Genomic DNA, 9,453 nt, shown 5'->3' with positions numbered 1-9,453 from the left:
TGTGTGTGTGTGTGTGTGTGTGTGTGTGTGTGTGTGTGTGTGTGTGTGTGTGTGTGTGTGTGTGTGTGTGTAAGTACGCACTGACGCAAAAATACATAAACAACGACTAAACTTAGGTATGGTGTATGTGTGTTTTTAATTTTAGAATATATGTGTACACAGAATGAATTAAACATCTCTGTCTTCCATAATTATATCCATACCCTTGTGACATATTCTCTCATTTGCAGGTGAGGAGTGAAAATGAAACATTTAAAAGAAACCATGTCACGCACACAATGTGGAGGAAACATTAATATTGAAAATTTGTTTGGAATTATCTTCCGAGAAGCCACTGCAGGGACTAAATTTCACATCCGTTTTGACCTGGTCTTGTCACTTTGAAGTAGTTGCTGCTTCCGGTATGGATGTCAGTAATAACTTGCGAAAGTTCGAAAGCTAGCAACGCTTTAAAAATGAAGGCAATTAGCCTTCATTATAAAGTACACCGACACGGTTAAAGAGATGTCCTAAGGATGGTGCTTCAATATCTATCGAAGTCAATTCTGATTGCTAATGATCGACATTAGCAGATATGTGTGTACGCGTTAGTTTCGGTCTCCCCGAAGACCTTCAGCTGGTCAACACTCTTGAGAGTTTCTTAAAACTATATACATGTATAAATATATTTACATACGTGGCAAAGACACACATAGACATATATTTCTCTTTTCCACCCCTTCCTCTTCATCGCCATTATTGTTTTCATGTAGCCATTGGTAGTTTCAACGGCTTCGTCGTCGTCGTTGTCCTCTCTCTTTTCGCTTTCTTTCTCAGTATAACCATCACCATCACCGCTAACGTTATTCATTCTAATGTATTCATTTATACTTACAGCGTACGCCAATGTGTGTTTGTGTATATGTATCATATATATATATATATATATATATATATATATCAGGTCATTAAGAATGAAATGTCCGATTATGAAGTGAAAGTTTATTTTACTTTATCTCAACAAAAAGCAATGCAGTTAGTTAATCAAGGTATACACCTAAATTATCAACACAATTTTGTCATTCTATCGTTATACCGGAAGCGAAAGAATTTTGGAGAGCAAAAGGTGATGAAATCAGGAAACGCTGATTTTGCATCTGCTTCCGATTTGAAGTTTTTTTTCCTTTCAAAAAGTTGTCTAGTGCATGGAAAACATGATAGTCAGTTGGTGCAAGGTCTGGTGAATATGGTGGATGACAGAGTACTTCCAAGTGCAGGTCCTGTAACTCGAGTCGCGTTCTTTGTGCTACATGTGGTCGAGCAATATCTTGCAAGAGAATCGGTCTGTCTCAATTGACTAATCTCGGTTGTTTAATTGCAAGTTTTGGTACTAGCAGAGAATTTTGGATTTCGTCATTCAACCAGTCATCGACACCTGTTTCCGTATATCCAATTTTATTCACGTGTTATAGATGGACCCAAGGTTATAGGGATTGACTTTTGCTCATGGTCCTGTATAGATTGATTGAGCCTAGGATCTTGCGGTTGTGAAGTAAATCAAAATTCTTAGCCATTAGGCCATACTACTCCGTTTATTACTTAATTACTTAGCTACACAAATATACGCAAACACGCACGTATACGTGTGTGTGTATATGCGTGTGTGGATGTGTGTGTGTATCTCAATATAGATGGATAAGTATAGATAGATATACATATATTCAATATATATCTATACCTGTATGTGTATTTGTATGCATGTATGTACCTGCCTGTTTATCTGTCCATTTATCTGTCTGTCTGTCTCTATCTATCTATCTATCTATCTATCTATCTATCTATTTATCTCTATATATATATGTGTGCGCGTGTGTGTGTGTGTGTGTATTTGTGTGCCTGTGTGTGTGTCTGTGCTACAAACATTTAGTGCTGTAGAGATACATAATAGTTTTGTAGATTTACCTAACATGCCATTTATCTACAAGCAATCTATTGGTTTAACGGTATGTACTGAAGCGGAAAGACTGATGGAAACACATGTCATATTAGATAACTACCAAATTATTGTATCTCTGCGGCATCAAACTATTAACTACTTTTAAAATTGTCTATATTAAATTATATTTATCTCACACTGGATAGAGTACATCTTTCGTTGATCCTACTTACCATGTGAAACTATCAGCTTTGGATTAACTTCAAAGTTTAAATGTTTGACCAATCCAATTGTAAAACTTGTGAGAACTTTATTGAGGAGATGACTTATAGATTGTTATCAGGACAAGTTTTTACTTTGAAAACCACTTTATTTACTTAAAAATTTAACATACGCCATTAAATGCAATGGATACAGGGAAAACCATATCAGGAAAACTAAACTCACTTTAAGAATAAGAGTAAATGTTTCTTGTCAACAAATACGTGATCCTAAGACAAAACAGATTCCACTTAGTGAACATCTGGTCACATGTGCCAAAACGAAACCTCTCAAATTTGGCGTCTCCCCACTCTATTAATGTTTAGACAATGCTGCAGACCAAATAAGAATTAATAAAGAAAGATCTTTTATTAATAAGTACAGGCCACTGCTGAACACGCTATGAAGACATTAGTAACACAGGATTCTCCTTTCCCTATGAATTAATAATTGTAGAATGTCTATTTGGGTTCGTTCTTAAAGCAAACTTTTATGTAGCAGCTATGTACTCTACACATCGTTATCTCCCTTGATTAGTGTAGAATGTCTGCACGGGCCCGCTCTTAAGATTTTAGATTGTCTACTTGGGTATTTGGGGGGATTCTAACAAAGAGACACCCGACATAGAAACGAAAAGGGTGTTGAGTTTATCCCGGTGGATTTATATTAAATGGCACTACGGATAACTGTTTTTTTATACATCTATGCCATTGTTATATGATACTGCTATCGGCTTAGGTGAAAAATATCTAATCGGGGATACTTATCCAGATTATCATGTTGTTATGCCTGGATAACTGAAAATAGTGCGGAAATACCTCCAAGAGTGGGTTCCTGGCAAAGCTCAATTTAATTGGTGTGAGGAAACTGTACAGAACTGGTCACCTCCAGATTGTGAAGAAGTACACTAGTGCTTGAACGGACCACATGAGTGCTTGAAAGGACCACCTCATCTTTAAATATGGCCTCATTAAAGATAAGACCTTTCGAAAGGATTCCGTTTTCTTTTTAAGCCTTTTGTTATCACATATCTGTTGAAACACTCAATTTGAAAATATTAAAGTATTTACTAGAAAACATTTTCGTTCATGTAAAATTCTCGCGCGACTGCGACGTTGACCAGTCAGTTCGAACGAAAACCTTTTTGAGCCATATTCCTAGATTAAAAAACACAAAAATATTTTATAACAACAGCCAGAATTGACATAATTCGTGATACAGCCCCAAACACTATATACTTTTGAAAATCTACTGTGAAACCGATCAAATGCATTGCTATATTTTAAAATATAATTAAATCTTAATTAATTCTAATTTATTCTGTGTGCATTTTCCTCTTCATTTCTTCTATAACTTCCCCACTTGTTCGAATTTATAATTTATATATGCATGTTTGTGTGCGTGTGCGTGCGTAAATGTTTTAGATATTATTAAAGCCAAAACAATGAATGTTAAAAAAAAATTATGAATACTGGTATTTGGTTAGTATTAATAGCTAATAGTTCAAAAGTTCAATATTTCGATATTTCAATATTGCTTGAAGAAGGGACCCCTAACCTTGAAATATTGAAATACTAACCATCGACCTGTGTTATTAGATTTTTAAAATTGTTTAAGATTTAAAAATATTGAAAACACACACACACATACACACGCACACACACGTATGCATATATATATATATATATATATATATAATCATTTACTTGTTTGAGTCAATGCATTGCGCACATGCTGGGTCAATGCTTCCAAGTGTTTTGTCGAAATAATTTAAACCAGTGCCTATTATTAAGCCTGGTACGTATTCTATCAGTCTCTAAAGCCGAACCGCTAAGTTATGGGGGGCGTACACAACCCAAAACCTGGATGTAGAGCGGGGGATTTGACGGACAGCACATACACAAAGACACATGCACATGGATAAATGCACACCCACACACTCACACTCACACATGTATGTATGTATGTATGTATGTATGATGGGCTTTTAGTTTCTGTCTATCAAAGCCACTCATACGCCTTCCGTCAACTTTGGGAGGGAACCCAGAATGCTGAGAAAGGGAAACGAATTGGGACACAAACCGCCACGCCAATACATGAATATATATGTGCGTGTATATATATATATATATATATATATATATATATAGTTGCTACTCATTAGATACATATTAAATATCTGCTGCACACTTAATATGTGTGTGATTATGTGTTTGCGTGTGTCTTTGTGCATATGTATACATGTGTTAACTTCTCCACACTCTTTTCAGAATTAGCAGCCACACACTTTATATATTGATCAATGCAACAACATTAAAATGCTCACACATGTTTACGGTCTGTTCCCCTTTAATTATTTGCGTTTATCACTTCATAATAAATCTTTTCTCCCTATAATTTTATCTTTGTGACAGGCTCTCTGTCAAGGTCGCACATACTTAATGGAAGAAAATAACCAAGAACGTTATGATCTAATATATATTGGCTAAAACAAATCAATAATAATAATAATAATAATAATAATAATAATAATACTGATGATGATGATGATAATAACGAAGAGGGTGTAATCTAATAAATATTGTTCAAGTCAACGTCAACAATAGGTATAGTTATATTCATAGTAATAATAATAATGATGTTATTGTTATTGTTATTATTATTATTATTATTATTTTTATTATTATTATTTTCATTATTAATATTAATATCATCATTATTAAGGCAGTGAGTTTGCAGAATCTTTAACGAGTCGGACAAAATACTTTGCGGCAATTCTTCCGGCTATTCAGCTTCGGAGTTGAAATCCCACCATTGTTATCTTTGCCTGTCACTCTTTCATGGTAGATAAAACAGAGTACCAGTCAAGTACTAGGGTTGATACAATCGATTTTGCCCCACCCTTTCAAAATTTCTGCTCATGCGCCAATGTTAGAATAGATTATTATTATTCCTTCGTAACACAGTGTAGGTAGAAATGCACCGGAGACCTTAGTCATCTGTCAAGTCACAACAATGACCTCAGACAGATAATACTTTCCTTAAGATGTGCGCTGTGCCCAATATGGCTGCTTTTTGTAAGACATCAATCTTGCATGGGATTTCCAGTTGCCTTAAGAAGTTTTGAAGTTTCAATGAGAATGAGCCCAATGCTCCAATCAACACTAGTATCACTTTTAGATTACTCTCTCGCATTCCATACAGTCTTGTTATTTCCACTTTCAATTCGGAGTACTTGGTGATTTTTTTCAACCTTTTTACTCACAACATTCCTGTCATTTGGGTTGGCTACATCAACGATCTGACAGTATTCGTCTCTTATTCAATATGACAATATCCGACCGACGGTGTTCGATTAGACGATCCGTCTGAAAATCATAGCTTCAGAGTATCGTTACTTTTCCATCCTCCTATTATTATTATTATTATTATTATTATTATTATTATTGTTATTGTTGTTGTTGTTATCATCATTGAGGGAGAGAGCAGTGCACGCCATCAAAGTGACATTGGGGTACAAATATACGAAGCCCAATATACCCATCATGACTACTCGTCTGATAAGGGTTACACCAAGCGCATGCATTACAACAATATGTGCGCGATAAGGTGATCTTATATCAAGATAAACAGCACGTGACCTTTCAGATGTTTGCCCAGTTAGAATTTTCCTTCAGGTCGAGAAGCCCATCTAGCTCAAAAGGTCCCTGGATAAGAGTTGTTTAAGGAGGGTGTACGAAACACCCATCACACAATTTATCGTCTTAAAAAAAGAATAGCGATATCAGATAACGTTTTTTTTTTAATATACTACACCTAAAGAATAAAATAGGGATGGCCAAAACCGGAACGCCTCTCGTTTATGGATCTACTCGACAACAGCTTGATATTTTACGTTCTCATTAAAATACGAGATATCAGAAAATGTAGTCTTAAATATAATACATCTGAAGAAAAGAAAAAAATTGGAATGGTTATAGCTGGAAGGCATTTTAATTACACATCTGTTCGACTAGAGGTAGATATTTAACTGAGCAACTACGAAAAACATAATTGTTGTTCAGTGTATACACACCAGTTAAGTATTAGATAATCTATATTGGTGATAATGACGTATAAGAAACCGCGAAACAGCTTAGATATTTATAGCAACTAACACCGATATTACCTGAATCAAATTAAAGAGTATTGCTGTCAGAAAACCTGACATCAACAACAATACATTTAAAATATGTCGGAAACTATTGAGAAATGTTTAAATGTTTTCCAGTGAACTTATTGTAAAAATAAATGAGCGAATGTGGAACACAGTAAAATAAACAATAACACCGGAAGAGGAAGCGAAGCGTTGAAGTGAACATATGAATGTATTGTTTTAGACATAATATAACATGATAATAACAAGAGCAATATGGGAAGTGTTTAATGAAAAAAAATGTTGAAATATAGTGCGTTCGTGTATTCAATTAATATATACGATGAAGATCAAACGAAAGCTGTTTCTCATATTCAAATATGTGAGTATGAATGCGTCTATGTATTATTTAAGTATGTATGTTTATATTCATTTATATACGTACGTATGTATGTGTGTATATATATATATATATAATATATATGCACACAAACATGCATATATATAAAGAAGTATATTCATATTCATATATAGGTGATGTGTTTGTGTATATACACATTTGTTTATGAATTATATAGGAATATAAATGTTATATGCATACATTATACACACACACACTCATACACGTACACACATACACACACAAATACACACGTAGTATAATTAACTGACTCTAGCCTAAAAATACGCACACGCAAAACTAGACGATATACATACATACGCACATACATGTATACATACATACATATATAAATCCACAGATTAATACATATATGTGTGTGTGTGTGTAGAGAGAGAGAGAGGGAGATAGAGAGAGACAGAGATTAAAAGTGAATTAAAACCAAAAAGTGATTCAAAGAAATCGCTATCAAATGGTGGTTAGTGCTTAGAAAACACATTACTCATTTTTTTTTGTGTGTGTTATCATTGCTTGTTTCGATTTTGTTTTTTTTAAGAGAGTTGAAATCGTGATACCGTTTAGAAATTCTGTCGGCATGGTTCCAAAGTCTAAGAGGAATCGTTCTGTAATAATCTGACAAAAGGTATGTCAACATATTTACCAATATGTAGAATTTTTTTTTGTTTCTCAGCACTTTCACTTCTTCCCTCCCACTATCACCCTCTTCGTCAGTGCGTGTAAACATATATATATATATATATATATATATATATATATGAACGTGTATGTATATCTTGGTACACATATACTTATGTGTATGTATATATATATGTATGTTTATTTTTGCATATATATATATATATATATATATATGTGTGTGTGTGTGTGTTTATGTGTGTGTGTGTGTGTTTATGTGTGCATGTGTGTGTGGGTGTAATAGTTGTCCATTGTACGTGTCTCTGGTTTGTGTTTCTTGCAGTGTATTTTCTATACGCAAGAATCTTCTTGATCTGATAACATAGACGATGATGATGATGATGATGACAATAATAATAATAATAGTAATCATGTTCTTCGGTTTTTTACTTGCTACCATTTTGTTGCCATTTTTATTGATGCAATTATTGTCGATGCTTTCGTTGTTATTTTTTGCTGAAAGTTATGATAAAAATAATCATGAGAAAAAGTTGACTTATAGAAAAAAAGTACCTCTGTGTCAAAATATAATAAGAGTTGCAGAAAAAAAATTAGTTTAGATACAAATATACATATGTGCGGGCGAGCGTGCGTGTGTGTGTGTTATATGGTATGTTGTACTATATTTATATGAAAATAATATTGTTTTTTGATCTTTTGGCAGTAGTAATATCAACTTGTAAAAACTCAATACAGAGACGAAAGTAGGGTGAATTTACATATTTTCGCCTGGGTATAAACTTCTGATTCTAATTCGGCATTTAAACTGATCTCAGGGCTCTCCACTGACGCAGATAAGCTGGGAAGATCGAACATCTCTCTCTCTCTCTCTGGTCCTGGTCCTGTATAATCTGATGAAATACCATGCTAACGTTTAAAACAACAAAATTATGTAAATTTTACTTCGAACTTGCGAGGTTGTATGTCCCTATCAAAATCAATGAGGATCTTAAAATATGCGGATGGTGAATGTATAACGGTAATCCAAATAGATTACAAAGTTGGTATAAAATGATTTTAAAAGGAATCTTAAGCAGGTGCAAAGTCCTACGGCCGTTTCGAGAAGATATAGGTTGGTATGCGCGAGTTAATACCAACCATAACAATCATCTATGTTTCTCTCATCAGAGTTAATCTAAAGGATTTATAAAATAGTTATTGAAATCTTAAAGTTTTAAGAAACGGCCGTCAGACTTTGCACCTGATCAAGATTCCTTTTAAAATCATTTGATAGCAACTTTCTCATCTATCTCTATTACCGCTATACATTCACCATCCGCATATTTTAATATCCTCATTGATTTTGATACGGGCATACAACCTCGCAACTACATTTGTGTATTTATATATTTATAAATGCTTGTATCTTGTGTATATGAATGCACCTATGTAATCTGGTGGAGCATTCCGATGCTTTGAAATATATTGAGGGAATATGAACACTGATCTTTGAAATGTGTTCTCTCTTTCTTGGTTTTATATATATTAAGGTTGAGGAAAAAGTTCGTGCGCCGTGTTAGAATAATTCTTTCTTAATTATATTTTGTGGTGTGTGTGTTCATTCAGTTCATGCCATGTTCAATGGTGACTCACTGTGTTCGTCAAAAACACGTTGTGTTTCAACAAGACAATGCAAAGCCGCATACTGCCAGAAAGACCAGCAACAAGATTGAAGAATTGGACAGTGTGGAAGTTCTGCTGCATGAAGTCTATAATCCAGGCGTTGCTCCAACTGACTATGGTCTCTTCCGATCAATGCAGCACTTTATGAAAGGTTGCTGATTTGAGCCATTCGATGAAGTTGAAGAAGCCTGTCAAGAATTTTTCGATTCAAAGCCGAAGGATTAATACTTTAAGCAAATTCGAAAGCTTGCAGATCGTTGGCAGAAGGTCATGGAAAATGATGGCCTTTATTTTGTAGAATAGGTGATTAAAATCTTGCATTAAAAAAAAATCATTATTTTAATACAGCGCACAAACTTTTTCCTCAACCTAGTCAGCCCGAGGTTATAGTAGAAGACGCTTGCCCGGAACCATGCGGTTAGG

General features: G+C 34.3%; 1 protein-coding gene across 2 annotated transcripts in view; it reads right to left on the bottom strand.

The window, feature by feature from the left end:
- Positions 1 to 9,453, bottom strand: part of LOC106883454 (QRFP-like peptide receptor) — a 387,136-nt gene that overhangs the window by 337,824 nt on the left and 39,859 nt on the right. The gene's annotated exons all lie outside the window — the stretch shown is intronic.

Source organism: Octopus bimaculoides, chromosome 15 (genome assembly GCF_001194135.2).
Source record: "Octopus bimaculoides isolate UCB-OBI-ISO-001 chromosome 15, ASM119413v2, whole genome shotgun sequence".
NCBI lineage: Eukaryota > Metazoa > Mollusca > Cephalopoda > Octopoda > Octopodidae > Octopus > Octopus bimaculoides.
Note: the sequence above shows the minus strand (reverse complement) of the source record. Positions and strands in the feature narration are given on the sequence as shown.